Consider the following 14,237-nt stretch of genomic DNA (forward strand, 5'->3'; position numbering starts at 1 on the left):
TCAGAAATCGAGGTGCTTTTTGCCACAAGAGCAGACTTCCGGATGCTCCCTGCATTCAAAGCCACGTGAAGAGCGACGCTCGAGGGCAGGCGGCGGTGCGCCAGCTGCGTGAGCGTGGCTCGTTGGTCTAGGGGTATGTCCCGGGTTCAAATCCCGGACGAGCCCGTGGTCAGGCTTGGTCCTGAAGCTTTTCTGCCTGCTAAGGGGCCCACCAGCAGTCAGCAAATTTTGGGGAAATTGGGCAGACGTCTGGCCGGAGCCAGGCCGGTTAGCTCAGTTGGTTAGAGCGTGGTGCTAATAACGCCAAGGTCGCGGGTTCGATCCCCGTACGGGCCAGCGTCTTCTGTTCTCTGTTAGCTCGTCTCTGCTCTTCTCTCAAAGCGACGGGTGGTGTCACGTAAACCCCTGCAGACCAAACCTTAGGGGGATGTGGCCGAAATAGCTCAGTTGGGAGAGCGTTAGACTGAAGATCTAAAGGTCCCTGGTTCAATCCCGGGTTTCGGCAGATGCAGCTTTCTTTTGTCTTTTGGTCGAGGGTGGCCAGTGACCAAAACTCACTGGGATACAACCCCTCGCTCTGACTGGTTCCCCATAGCCACAACACTATCTACCTCCAGGTCAGCTGTCAAAGAGGCGCTCGTGGTTCCATGGTGTAACGGTTAGCACTCTGGACTTTGAATCCAGCGATCCGAGTTCAAATCTCGGTGGAACCTGCGTGCCTTCTTGCGGCAGATAAAAACAAAAAAGGCTCAACTTTGTTTTTGTTGCTGGTGAGCCGTAAGCGACTTCTTCTTTGCTTTCCTCTGAGCAGCGGCCTCACTCGTCAAGGTTCCATGGTGTAATGGTTAGCACTCTGGACTCTGAATCCAGCGATCCGAGTTCAAATCTCGGTGGGACCTGCTTTTGCCACGAAGGTGCGCAGGGAACGTTCTGAGAAATCCTTTAGACAGCAGTGGGCCCCAAAGGCTCACGCAACTGCGAGGGTACGTTTCGCACCGCAAAAAGCGCAGTCTGTCTCCTTGGGGACGTGCGCGTAAAAGGGCAGGAGGCCCTTGGAGAATGCGGGCATCGATCCCGCTACCTCTCGCATGCTAAGCGAGCGCTCTACCATTTGAGCTAATTCCCCTGGCCGCAGAAGGCAGAATCTTCTCCCTGTTAGGTCCACCACCATTATGAAATCCATTCAAAGGCCCACTTTCATTCCTTTGCCTTTGACCTTGTCTCGAGGTGTGTCATTTCTTCCATTGCAGTTAATTTTTTCTTTCTTTTGTTGTTGCTATTTGTCTTCTTTGCTTTTGGTTATTATGATCGCCGCCAACTTGTTTGTTTTTAGACTCATTTCTTCTAATGCTTGCTTGTTTCATTCAGTGTTTTTAATGTTGTTTTTTGGGCTTTCTTGTTGTTGTTGCTTTATTACAAACGATCCACTTGGCTTTCACAAGATTGTGATCCTGTATCAGAAGTGACTGTTGCGGTCAAGTAAGTCTGCACCCCTGAGGACCGTAACAGGGTGAGTAGAGCAGGGCAGAAACAAGTTTCTCAGAAATCGAGGTGCTTTTTGCCACAAGCGCAGACTTCCGGATGCTCCCTGCATTCAAAGCCACGTGAAGAGCGACGCTCGAGGGCAGGCGGCGGTGCGCCAGCTGCGTGAGCGTGGCTCGTTGGTCTAGGGGAATGATTCTCGCTTTGGGTGCGAGAGGTCCCGGGTTCAAATCCCGGACGAGCCAGTGGTCAGGCTTGGTCCTGAAGCTTTTCTGCCTGCTAAGGGGCCCACGAGCAGTCAGCAAATTTTGGGGAAATTGGGCAGAGGTCTGGCAGGAGCCATGCCGGTTAGCTCAGTTGGTTAGAGCGTGGTGCTAATAACGCCAAGTTCGCGGGTTCGATCCCCGTACGGGCCAGCGTCTTTTGTTCTCTGTTAGCTCGTCTCTGCTCTTCTCTCAAAGCGACGGGTGGTGTCACGTAAACCCCTGCAGACCAAACCTTAGGGGGATGTGGCCGAAATAGCTCAGTTGGGAGAGCGTTAGACTGAAGATCTAAAGGTCCCTGGTTCAATCCCGGGTTTCGGCAGATGCAGCTTTCTTTTGTATTTTGGTCGAGGGTGGCCGGTGACCAAAACTCACTGGGATACAACCCCTCGCTCTGACTGGTTCCCCATAGCCGCAACACTATCTACCTCCAGGTCAGCTGTCAAAGAGGCGCTTGTGGTTCCATGGTGTAACGGTTAGCACTCTGGACTTTGAATCCAGCAATCCGAGTTCAAATCTCGGTGGAACCTGCGTGCCTTCTTGCGGCAGATAAAAACAAAAAAGGCTCAACTTTGTTTTTGTTGCTGGTGAGCCGTAAGCGACTTCTTCTTTGCTTTCCTCTGAGCAGCGGCCTCACTCGTCAAGGTTCCATGGTGTAATGGTTAGCACTCTGGACTCTGAATCCAGCGATCCGAGTTCAAATCTCGGTGGGACCTGCTTTTGCCACGAAGGTGCGCAGGGAACGTTCTGAGAAATCCTTTAGACAGCAGTGGGCCCCAAAGGCTCACGCAACTGCGAGGGTACGTTTCGCACCGCAAAAAGCGCAGTCTGTCTCCTTGGGGACGTGCGCGTAAAAGGGCAGGAGGCCCTTGGAGAATGCAGGCATCGATCCCGCTACCTCTCGCTTGCGCCTACTGCATCCCACCGATTGAGCCAAAGTAAGCCCAAAGTAAGCCCACATGAGCCAATCGCGTTTCTTTCCTGGGCTTACTTTTGACCAATCACGTTTCTCTCCTGGGCTTACTTTTGACCAATCACGTTTCTCTCCTGGGCTTACTTTTGACCAATCACGTTTCTCTCCTGGGCTTACTTTTGACCAATCGCGTTTCTCTCTGGGGCTTACTTTTGATCAATCGCGTTTCTCTCCCGTGGCTCACTTTTGACCAATCGCGTTACTCTCCCGTGGCTCACTTTTGACCAATCGCTGCGACCGTTTATTATTGTCATCGATCTTTGCAATAGGTAAGGCTAAGGTGTACTTCATTTTTAAATATAATTTAATATCGTTATTTGTTCATAAATAGTGTGTATTTTTGGAAAATAGAACGTGCCAATGCATGTATAGCACACGTTTTCTGAAGTATTTGCGAACCTGTAACTTTTTAAATGATAAATACAGAACAAAACATGTCGCTACTGATCAGATAGGTTAAAATCATCGACAGTCCTAATTAGCCTACATTACTATGTGTGTATTGTGTGCGAAGAAAAGAATACTAATATTAAAATATTTATTTACTTATATATGTAGAGAGACAGAGAGCTGGGTAACTTACTTACTGTAACTGTAATGACTGTAAGTTAATTCGTTACTAATTCCAAGTTACAAGACAAATTGTAGTTAGTTATTTAAACCATTAACAGTTACATTACACATTTTAGGTAATATAAGTTAGTCAGACTACTTTTACGTTACTTTTAGATTACTTTTGACCTAACTTGTTTATCACATTGATTTAAACAGGGTAATCTTGAAAAAAAGAATAAGAAAATAGATTGTATTTGTTGTTATTAACAACACTAAGTGCATTTAACACATGTTTGTGAAATAACTGCAGGGAGTTAAATAAAAAACTACTAATTAATTAAACCATAAAAATAATAAATTAAAGTAAATCATTTTAAAATCAATTAAAAATGCACAAAAATGATATATATTCTTTTTGTTTACCTGCATGTCTTGTGACCATAACCTCATCAGAGGACCAATGAACATGAAAATGTGATAATTATTAAAATATTCAATTTAAGTATGTTAATTAAATATATTAGTTAAAATGTGTGCATGATAATGTGTTTGAAAGACAAAAGCCTTTGTTGAAGGTGGTTAAAAATATCTACAGTGTGATCTTTCAAATAAAAATGAATGTGTTTATCAGTAGTTGATGCAATGTTGAAACACTTTATGCAAACCTGAAATGATTTTTGTAAATCAGTGGTCAAATGCTGTATCTCCACCTGACTAGTGACTGGTCTTTGTGTGAGTGTCCACAAAACTGGAAGACTTTTTTTATGAATATAAGCAGTAGGCTGTTTTAGAAAAGAAATTTAAAAGATCAAAAAGAGGAATTAGGAAGTATATATCAGTTAGGAATAATTTAATGTCATTGTGTAAATAAAATAAAATAAAATCATATAATGCATAAAAAAAGGAACTTTAGTCTGATTCGGAATATATTAAAATATATATATTTTTTAATCTAAATACAGGTACTTAATTTTTGGATTCTGATTATGTAATTCAGATGAAATAACATGTAATCAGTTACTACCCAGCTCTGCTTATATATATTACTTATATTTGGTAATAATACTAGTGACCTCCTCCGAGCCTAGAATTATTACTAGAAGGAAATTTCAGACTTCATATTTGACTTTACATATATTTGTACATTTATCAGATTCCTGTCCATGTTTATTACCACAGTAATATGGTTTACATGTAGCTTGTTAAATTATCATTACACACTTAACATACAGGTATCTTTCAGTTTGCTAGAGGTAATAGTCTCTTTCTGATCTTCATTACAGAAAATGTACGCTTACCCCTTTTTTCGCCGCCAATCGGCAACATCGTGCCGGCTCCTCATGGCGCCATCGGAGGAGGCGAAGCGCCTTGAAAATATGGAGTCGGGAAGGGCCAAACCCAAGGAGCAGGTGCTGGCAGAGGCCCGTTCTTTTGTCAGCACAAACGGTGGAGACCCCAGTGACCAGTTTTTAGTACTGGCTCACTGCAAACTTCAGTTTGGGAAGTACCAGGGCCAGAGATTTAGATGGCTCCTGGAAAACTCTCTGGGGTACGCAGTGTATTTGGTGCTCAGCATTTCCAAGGAGACAGCGCAGACAACCCCCCTGTCCGAAAATAAACAGCTCTTCCTACAGTACACTTCTCATATCAGAGAGATGGCTGAAGAAGTGGAGAAGTATGAGAGGAAGCAGGAAATGCAAGCAGAAGCCCGAGCATCTGGAGACCAGGGCTGCTTGATGGTGGAGTTTGGTGACTTCCAGGGCCGGTCCATGAAGGAAGTTTATGAGGACCAAAGCAAGGAGGCCCAAGCCCTCATCAGGTACCTGGTTAAGGCCGATGCCAGGCCAAACACCAACATGGCCATTTTCAAGACATATGTCCTGAAAAGGCAGGCTTCTGCTGTGGGCACCAGTGTACGTCCTGCACGTCCACCTGCAACCTCCAGTGCCTCTGTACCTCCAGCCGCAGCCTCCAGTACCTCTGCACCTCCACCTGCAGCCATCCGAACTGGTGTACAGCGGACCGCCACTGTGAAAGCGCTGTTGGCGCATGGCAAACATTTGTCTCCTTCACAGCTGGCGAAAAAACTCGTGTCACCAGTTAAACACTGTGAGTAGGAGTGTGAATATTACATTTTCCCTACAGAAATTGTACACGTATTCATTTATTGTTATGGCAAACCTGTCCACTTGCTGTTTCCAGATCCATTAGTGCAGTCTACTTTACCTTCTCCAGCAGCAGAAACTTTGGCCCGAAGACAGCTTTTCGCTACAGGTAAGTAAGCACCATCTTACATACACTTGTCTCTGTGTATTGGTCACAGTAATAGTTGTAACATTTGTGCTCCAGGCACTTCCGTTTCCACTGCTGAAGATGATGATGATGAGGAGCTGGTATTTGCTGCATCACAATGTGAAGCACAGCTGAATACAGGTGTGGCATATGACACAAATACAAATGCTATAAGAATGTTTTGTGAAAACACAATGTGAAGCATTAAAAATAAAAATCAAATTTTTTTAATATTTTTGTTTACAATACAGAATTATGTCACATCATGCCTCAAGTGGGATTTCTTCAAAAGGTTAAGGATGTCCAAAGGTGTCAGTGTATTTATTTGCGTTTCTAAACTTACCCGTTGTTAAACAATCACTAGATAACTTTCTCACACTGCTTGCTATTCTCACTCACTCACTCACTCTTTAGCTCCCCCTGAGCAGACAGGATGGTGGAGAGTCATTGTTCTTATGATGAGAAGAACAGTTTTTCCTTATTGTATATGTGTGCATGCTTCATGTCTGTGCGCATCATTACTGAATTCATCACACCTCATTTTCCTTAATCACAACAGATTCTCATTCTCAAAGAACTGTACTAATTCCATTTTTCTTACATCAATAAAGTGTACGCTGTGTTCTTTGCTTCTTAACACTAGTACCATTTTCTTCACTGTTATGCCTTAATATATTCAAAACGATTATTAACACTCCTCCAAAATTACTGCTTCGCAGGCTGTTTGTGGGCTGCATTTATGGCGTAGTTCTATCAAATCCAACCTTATACCATCCTTATTTTGTTTTTGTTACTGTTTACTCAGAGGCCTGTGCCGGTCCGTCTCCATTGGCGGAAACAGCAAAAACACCAGATCCTCCACATCATCAGCCACCAGCTGAGCTCCCAGGCCACTGGAAAGATCATCTTCCACCTTTCCAGCATGAGTGGATCCGGAACACACTGTTTAAGGCCAACCCACGAACCGGCAAGCCAGAACTAGTGTCCCAGCTGAAGCTTTGGTGGTATCCTCCTCAGCCCCCTTTAATTAACAGTCAGCCACCCGCCTCACCAGACCTCTTCTTCTGTCGGCCCCTTTTCTTGTGGATGCCGCTGAAGATGTGGTTATTTCCTCTTGTCTGTGTTCGCCCAGACTGTGGTAGGCACAGGCTAACAGCAGCAGGACTTTACCGCACCGTGCGCAAGGTTTTGGACATCGACGGGTGGTATGACCTTGCCACTGAGTATCTGGAGTGCAAAGGCTGCAAAAAGAAGTATCCTGCCTGGTCCGAGGACATCTTAGGGCAGCTGGATATGGGCCACCGCAGTCAGTTTCCAGCTTTGCTGACATACAGGTAATTCATAATGACAATCATTCATTATTAGGCACTTTTATCTTGTGTGTTTTTTTCTACAACCAAAGCATTTGCATGATTATATTGTTGTTTCCTTAGATACTCATGTGACAACCGGGTGCTGAGGATGATGAGGGAGAGGACACTGGGCAACAGTGTGACTCAGCTGTACAAGAAGCTGACGGAACAGCACAGTGAGGCATGGACACAGCGTGTTCTGCAGTACCTGACTGCCTGCGAACCGTTCACAAGGTCCTCCCTTGTGCAGCCTCCTGTATTTGCTGAGCCTCCCCTTTTACCTGCCCTACCTAAGCCTAAGTGGCTCTTAGCCGTGTACGCCAGAGATGTTCTGTGGCGACTGCATGAGGTCAAAGCCAAAATAACATCCGTCTTTGGCTCTGTTCTCAAGATGGACTCCACTAAAAAGGTATCACAGTCCTGTTTATATCCAGAAATTTGCCAGATATGGATATATGTGCATTCACAATGAATACAGTTTTGTCACCCTTTTATTTTTCCCAATAGGTCACAAAGAAACTCGCAGGTGCTGCTTCAGGTACAGCTGCCTGGTGCACAAATGTGGGAAATGAACACGGCCAAGTCCTCGTCTCTGTGCTTACAGCCGCCGAGGGACATGGACTGGACCACATGGCAGCTGGCCTGATGAAGCGCTACCGGGACGCAGGAGAGGCAGCCCCAAAAGTGATGTACGTGGACAGAGATTGCTGCAGTCAGCATGGCCAGTGTCAGGTGAAGATGATGTTCTCGGAGTGGGTCGAGCTTGAAGTGCGCCTCGACATCTGGCATTTCATGCGGCGATTTGCTGCAGGTGTCACGACAGAGGCTCATCCACTCTACGGGATCTTCATGGCCCGTCTGTCCACGTGCATCTTTCAGTGGGATCCAGAGGATGTGGCTGCACTTCGCTGTGCAAAGGAGGGTGAGCTGGCTGCAAAGAAGACTGGCCACATCTCAGAAAGGGCGGTCAGTGCTCGCATTACCCGGAGAGAGTTGGCACTGCACTGCCGGAGGAGGACCAGGGGGGTGGAGGAGACCACCAGATTGATCGGGTCACTGATTGATCTGTTCGACAGTGCGGACGGGAAGGACACTCTGGGAGTTCCTCTGCTGAATCACGAACGGATCCAGCAGATATGGAAGGAACAGCGGAAGCACGTTCCTTGTATCCAAGACCCAGAGAACTTTCCGCTGTACATGAAGAAGGGGACACTGAAGAAGGGCGGTGTGGAGCTGTGCTGTTACAGGTGTGCCCGTGGATCTACCTCTATGAAGTACATTTTTTTGGAAGGCGTCCATTTCGGAGCATGTTTGACGGTTCGTGGTCATGGGTTTGTGGACCCTGCGCGCCGACCCCCCAAAATTTTTGAGGGGGGCGCCGCTGGTGTCAATCTGACCGGGTCGGCCGGCGGGGAAGCACGGGAAGGTCTGGGGGGGGCTGGCCCCCTTAGGGGCCGCGCGGAAACCCCCCAAAGTTTTGGGCCTAAAATTGCAGTTCTGTCTTTCGCCACAGTGTGGAGCACCACCGATCCCACTTTAGGTTTATTACATGGCCATTAAAACAAAGGGGTGGTGGACACTTTTTTGGTCCCACGAACCCACTATTTGTCCATTTGACCATTATTTCTGCGGAACGGCCGCGGGACCGCCCGGGACCCCCTTCTCGGGCGCAAGCCCCGCCCCCAAGGTCCCACGAACCCACTATTTGTCCATTTGCCCATTATTGTTACGGAACGCCCGCGGAACCCCCCGGGACCCCCTCCCCGGCCACAGGGCCCGCCCCTAAGGTCCCACGAACCTACTATTTGTCCATTTCTCATTTGAGTGAATGACTCCGGTGGGGGTCTTCGTCCCAGCGACCCTCTATTTGTCCACAGCCCTACCGGTTTGATGGGGGGACCCCCGTCCCACGAACCCACTATTTGTCCATTTGCCCATTATTGTTACGGAACGTCCGCGGATCCCCCCGGGACCCCCTCCCCGGTCACAAGCCCCGCCCCCAAGGTCCCACGAACCCACTATTTGTCCATTTGCCCATTATTGTTACGGAACGTCCGCGGATCCCCCCGGGACCCCCTCCCCGGTCACAAGCCCCGCCCCCAAGGTCCCACGAACCCACTATTTGTCCATTTGCCCATTATTGTTACGGAACGTCCGCTGAACCCCCCGGGACCCCCTCCCCGGCCACAGGCCCCGCCCCTAAGGTCCCACGAACCCACTATTTGTCCATTTGCCCATTATTGTTACGGAACGTCCGCGGATCCCCCCGGGACCCCCTCCCCGGCCACGAGCCCCGCCCCCAAGGTCCCACGAACCCACTATTTGTCCATTTGCCCATTATTGTTACGGAACGTCCGCGGAACCCCCCTGGACCCCCTCCCCGGTCACGAGCCCCGCCCCCAAGGTCCCACGAACCCACTATTTGTCCATTTGCCCATTATTGTTACGGAACGTCCGCGGAACCCCCCGGGACCCCCTCCCCGGTCACGAGCCCCGCCCCCAAGGTCCCACGAACCCACTATTTGTCCATTTGCCCATTATTGTTACGGAACGTCCGCGGAACCCCCCAGGACCCCCTCCCCGGCCACGCGCCCCGCCCCTAAGGTCCCACGAACCCACTATTTGTCCATTTGCCCATTACAGTCACGGAAAGACCCCGGAACACTTCGGAACAACTCTCCCTCCACATTGCCACAGCCCCCTGGTCCCACGAACCCACTATTTGTCCATTTGCCCACTATAGTCACGGAAAGACCCCAGAACACTCCGGAACAACTCCCCCTCCACACTGCCACAGCCCCCCGGTCCCACGAACCCACTATTTGTCCATTTGCCCATTACAGTCACGGAAAGACCCCAGAACACTCCGGAACAACTCCCCCTCCACATTGCCACAGCCCCCTGGATCCACGAACCCACTATTTGTCCATTTGCCCATTGTAGTGATGGAATTGAACCTTGACCCTTAATAGATTAGTGGACACTCATCCCATTAACCTACTTTAGAGTCCCATAAATACATTGCAAGTGGGATGTGTGTCCATTTCCAATGTATTAAACAGCCAATCCCATTGAATACATTGCAAGTGGGACATGTGTCCATTTCCAATGTATTAAACAGTGAATCCCATTGAATACATTGCAAGTGGGACCTGTGTCCATTTCCAATGTATTAAACAGCCAATCCCATTGAATACATTGCAAGTGGGATGTGTGTCCATTTCCAATGTTATAGATAGCCAATTCCATTGAATACATTGCAAGTGGGATGTGTGTCCATTTCCAATGTAATAAATAGCCAATTCCATTGAATACATTGCAAGTGGGATGTGTGTCCATTTCCAATGTAATAGATAGCCTATTTCATTGAATACATTGCAAGTGGGATGTGTGTCCATTTCCAATGTAATAGATGGCCAATTCCATCGAATACATTGCAAGTGGGATGTGTGTCCATTTCCAATGTAATAGATAGCCAATTCCATTGAATACATTGCAAGTGGGATGTGTGTCCATTTCCAATGTAATAGATGGCCAATTCCATCGAATACATTGCAAGTGGGATGTGTGTCCATTTCCAATGTAATAGATAGCCAATTCCATCGAATACATTGCAAGTGGGATGTGTGTCCATTTCCAATTTTATAGATAGCCAATTCCATTGAATACATTGCAAGTGGGATGTGTGTCCATTTCCAATGTAATAGATGGCCAATTCCATCGAATACATTGCAAGTGGGATGTGTGTCCATTTCCAATGTAATAAATAACCTATTCCATTGAATACATTGCAGGTGGGATGTGTGTCCATTTCCAATGTAATAAATAGCCAATTCCATTGAATACATTGCAAGTGGGATGTGTCCATTTCCAATGTAATAGATAGCCAATTCCATTGAATACATTGCAAGTGGGATGTGTCCATTTCCAATGTAATAGATAGCCAATTCCATTGAATACATTGCAAGTGGGATGTGTGTCCATTTCCAATGTAATAGATAGCCAATTCCATTGAATACATTGCAAGTGGGATGTGTGTCCATTTCCAATGTAATAGATAGCCAATTCCATTGAATACATTGCAAGTGGGATGTGTGTCCATTTCCAATGTAATAGATGGCCAATTCCATCAAATACATTGCAAGTGGGACGTGTGTCCATTTCCAATGTATTAAACAGCCATTCCCATTGAATACATTGCAAGTGGGACCTGTGTCCATTTCCAATGTATTAAACAGCCAATCCCATTGAATACATTGCAAGTGGGATGTGTGTCCATTTCCAGTGTAATAGATAGCCAATTCCATTGAATACATTGCAAGTGGGATGTGTGTCCATTTCCAATGTAATAAATAGCCAATCCCATTGAAAACATTGCAAGTGGGATGTGTGTCCATTTCCAATGTAATAGATAGCCAATTCCATTGAATACATTGCAAGTGGGATGTGTGTCCATTTCCAATGTAATAGATAGCCAATTCCATTGAATACATTGCAAGTGGGATGTGTGTCCATTTCCAATGTATTAAACAGCCAATCCCATTGAATACATTGCAAGTGGGATGTGTGTCCATTTCCAATGTTATAGATAGCCAATTCCATTGAATACATTGCAAGTGGGATGTGTGTCCATTTCCAATGTAATAAACAGCCAATCCCATTGAATACATTGCAAGTGGGACCTGTGTCCATTTCCAATGTATTAAACAGCCAATCCCATTGAATACATTGCAAGTGGGACATGTGTCCATTTCCAATGTATTAAACAGCCAATCCCATTGCATACATTGCAAGTGGGACATTTGTCCACTTTTAATGTATTATATGAGGAATTCATGTTGAGTTTTCGAGTATTTCACCACATACGGTGCATGTCCACCTGCAACTTATTTGATGGGCCCGAATAAATTGGAAATGGACATTTCGTCATTTACATTAAAATCCCAATATTGTTGATAAAAAACACCTCTACTGTACTCAGCATACTCATTGGAATCCATTTATGTGAGTTTCATATCATAATACTGTACAATTTTGCTTACAAATCAACAACATTGTGAATTTCACGTTGAGTTTTCGAGTATTTCACCACATATGGTGCATGTCCACCCTCAACTTATTTGACGGGGCTGAATAAATTGGAAATGGACATTTTGTCATGTAAACTAACATCCCACTATTGTGGATAAAAACACCTCTACTGTACTCAGAACACTCAGTGGAAGCCAATTATGTGAGTTTCATGTCATAATACTGTAGAATTTGCATAAAAATGAATGTCCACAAAAGCACTATGAAGGGCCCGCTGAATAAATTGGAAATGGACGTTTCTTTATTTTAAAAAGTCCCAAAATCAGACCGGACTCCATCGATAGCCCTCGCCGGGCCCTCTACGACAACGCAGGCCACGAGTCCCTTCTTCCCCGGGGCCCGGAGATAGGACCCCCAAAACCCCACACTTTGACCGGCTGTCACTCGGCCGAATCGCCGCCGAACCGCCCCAATCTCGGGGACCTGTTAGACCCGAGGGAGCCCTATCCGACGACACCCACCCCGAGGCCCTACCCCTTCGGGGGCCGGAGATAGGGCCCCCCCAATCCCCACATGTTGACCGGCTATAACTCGGCCGAATAGACGCCGATCCGCCCCAATCTCGGGGTCCTGTTAGACCCGAGGGAGCCCTAGCCGACGACACCCGCCCCGAGTCGCTGCTCCACCGGGGGCCCGAGATATGGACCCCCGTAGTTTCGGGGGCCAAATCGAACGAAGAGGCCTAGAGGCTCCCAACTGGGCTCGATCGATAGCCCTCAACGGGCCCACTCCGACGACGTAGGCCACGAGTCCCTACTCCCCCGGGGCCCGGAGATAGAGCCCCCCAATGCCCCAAACTATAAAATTTTGACCGGCTACCACTCGGCCGAATCGAGGCCGAACCGCACCAAACTCGGGGCCCCTTTAGACCCGAGGGAGACCTAACCGACGACACCAGCCACGAGTCGCTGCTCCACCGGGGGCCCGAGATATGGACCCCCGTAGTTTCGGGGGCCAAATCGAACGAAGAGGCCTGGAGGCTCCCAACCGGGCTCGATCGATAGCCCTCAACGGGCCCTCTCCGACGACGTAGGCCACGAGTCCCTACTCCCCCGGGGCCCGGAGATAGAGCCCCCCAATGCCCCAAACTATAAAACTTTGACCGGCTACCACTCGGCCGAATCGAGGCCGAACCGCACCAAACTCGGGGCCCCGTTAGACCCGAGCGAGACCTAACCGACGACACCAGCCACGAGTCGCTGCTCCACCGGGGGCCCGAGATACGGACCTCCAAACTTTACGTCCACCGGCAACTTATTTGACGGGCCCTTCATACAGCTCCCGTGGACACTTCTACAAAGTGTATTTTTTTAATAAGTATGTGCAATATTGTTGATGAAAACACCTCTACTGTACTTAGCACACTCAGTGGAAGCCAATTCTCTCAGTTTCATTTCATAATACTGTAGAATTTGCATAAAAATGAATGTCCACAGGAGCATTATGAAAGGCCCGCTAAATAAATTGGAAATGGACATTTCGTCATTTACATTAAAATCCCAATATTGTTGATAAAAACACATCTACTGTACTTGGCATACCCCTTGGAATCCATTTATGTGAGTTTCATGTCATAATACTGCACAATTTGGCTTAAAAATCAACAAAATTGAGAATTTCACGTTGAGTTTTCGAGTATTTCACCACATATGGTGCATGTCCACACTCAACTTATTCGACGGGGCTGAATAAATTGGAAATGGACATTTTGTCAAGTAACTATACATCACAATATTGTGGATAAAAACACCTCTACTGTACTCAGCACACTCAGTGGAAGCCAATTATGTGAGTTTCATGTCATAATACTGTAGAATTTGCATAAAAATTAATGTCCACGGGAGCACTATGAACGGCCCGCTGAATAAATTGGAAATGGACATTTCTTTATTTTAAAAAGTCCCCAAAATTAGACCAGACTCGATCCATAGCCCTCGCAGGGCCCTCTCCGACAAAGCATGCCCCGAGTCCCTACTCCCCTGGGGGCCGGAGATAGAGCCCCCCAAAACCCTAAACTCCAAAATTTTGACCGGCTGTCACTCGGCCGAATCGAGGCCGAACCGCACCAAACTCGGGGCCCCGTTAGACCCGTGGGAGACCTAACCGACGACACCGACCACGAGTCGCTGCTCCTCCGTGGGCCGGAGATACGGACCCCCAAACTTTTTGTCCACGCGCAACTTATTTGACGGGCCCTCCATACTGCTCCCGTGGACACTTCAATAAAGT

The 14,237-nt window shown here is 47.3% G+C and overlaps 10 non-coding genes across 10 annotated transcripts; 9 read left to right on the forward strand and 1 right to left on the reverse strand.

Moving 5' to 3' along the window:
* Positions 1-262: 262 nt before the first annotated feature.
* trnai-aau (transfer RNA isoleucine (anticodon AAU)) lies at positions 263-336 on the forward strand. Its single transcript has one exon. It is a non-coding gene; the product is annotated as a tRNA-Ile (tRNA).
* A 96-nt stretch (positions 337-432) lies between these two features.
* Positions 433-505, forward strand: trnaf-gaa (transfer RNA phenylalanine (anticodon GAA)). Its single transcript has one exon. It is a non-coding gene; the product is annotated as a tRNA-Phe (tRNA).
* Positions 506-641: 136 nt separating this feature from the next.
* trnaq-uug (transfer RNA glutamine (anticodon UUG)) lies at positions 642-713 on the forward strand. Its single transcript has one exon. It is a non-coding gene; the product is annotated as a tRNA-Gln (tRNA).
* A 114-nt stretch (positions 714-827) lies between these two features.
* On the forward strand, positions 828-899 carry trnaq-cug (transfer RNA glutamine (anticodon CUG)). The gene has a single exon. It is a non-coding gene; the product is annotated as a tRNA-Gln (tRNA).
* A 154-nt stretch (positions 900-1,053) lies between these two features.
* On the reverse strand, positions 1,054-1,126 carry trnaa-agc (transfer RNA alanine (anticodon AGC)). The gene has a single exon. It is a non-coding gene; the product is annotated as a tRNA-Ala (tRNA).
* Positions 1,127-1,655: 529 nt separating this feature from the next.
* On the forward strand, positions 1,656-1,727 carry trnap-ugg (transfer RNA proline (anticodon UGG)). The gene has a single exon. It is a non-coding gene; the product is annotated as a tRNA-Pro (tRNA).
* A 97-nt stretch (positions 1,728-1,824) lies between these two features.
* On the forward strand, positions 1,825-1,898 carry trnai-aau (transfer RNA isoleucine (anticodon AAU)). Its single transcript has one exon. It is a non-coding gene; the product is annotated as a tRNA-Ile (tRNA).
* A 96-nt stretch (positions 1,899-1,994) lies between these two features.
* Positions 1,995-2,067, forward strand: trnaf-gaa (transfer RNA phenylalanine (anticodon GAA)). The gene has a single exon. It is a non-coding gene; the product is annotated as a tRNA-Phe (tRNA).
* Positions 2,068-2,203: 136 nt separating this feature from the next.
* On the forward strand, positions 2,204-2,275 carry trnaq-uug (transfer RNA glutamine (anticodon UUG)). Its single transcript has one exon. It is a non-coding gene; the product is annotated as a tRNA-Gln (tRNA).
* A 114-nt stretch (positions 2,276-2,389) lies between these two features.
* On the forward strand, positions 2,390-2,461 carry trnaq-cug (transfer RNA glutamine (anticodon CUG)). Its single transcript has one exon. It is a non-coding gene; the product is annotated as a tRNA-Gln (tRNA).
* The last annotated feature ends 11,776 nt before the right edge of the window (positions 2,462-14,237 follow it).

The sequence above is a fragment of the Garra rufa genome, unplaced genomic scaffold (genome assembly GCF_049309525.1).
Source record: "Garra rufa unplaced genomic scaffold, GarRuf1.0 hap1_unplaced_001, whole genome shotgun sequence".
Taxonomy (NCBI): domain Eukaryota; kingdom Metazoa; phylum Chordata; class Actinopteri; order Cypriniformes; family Cyprinidae; genus Garra; species Garra rufa.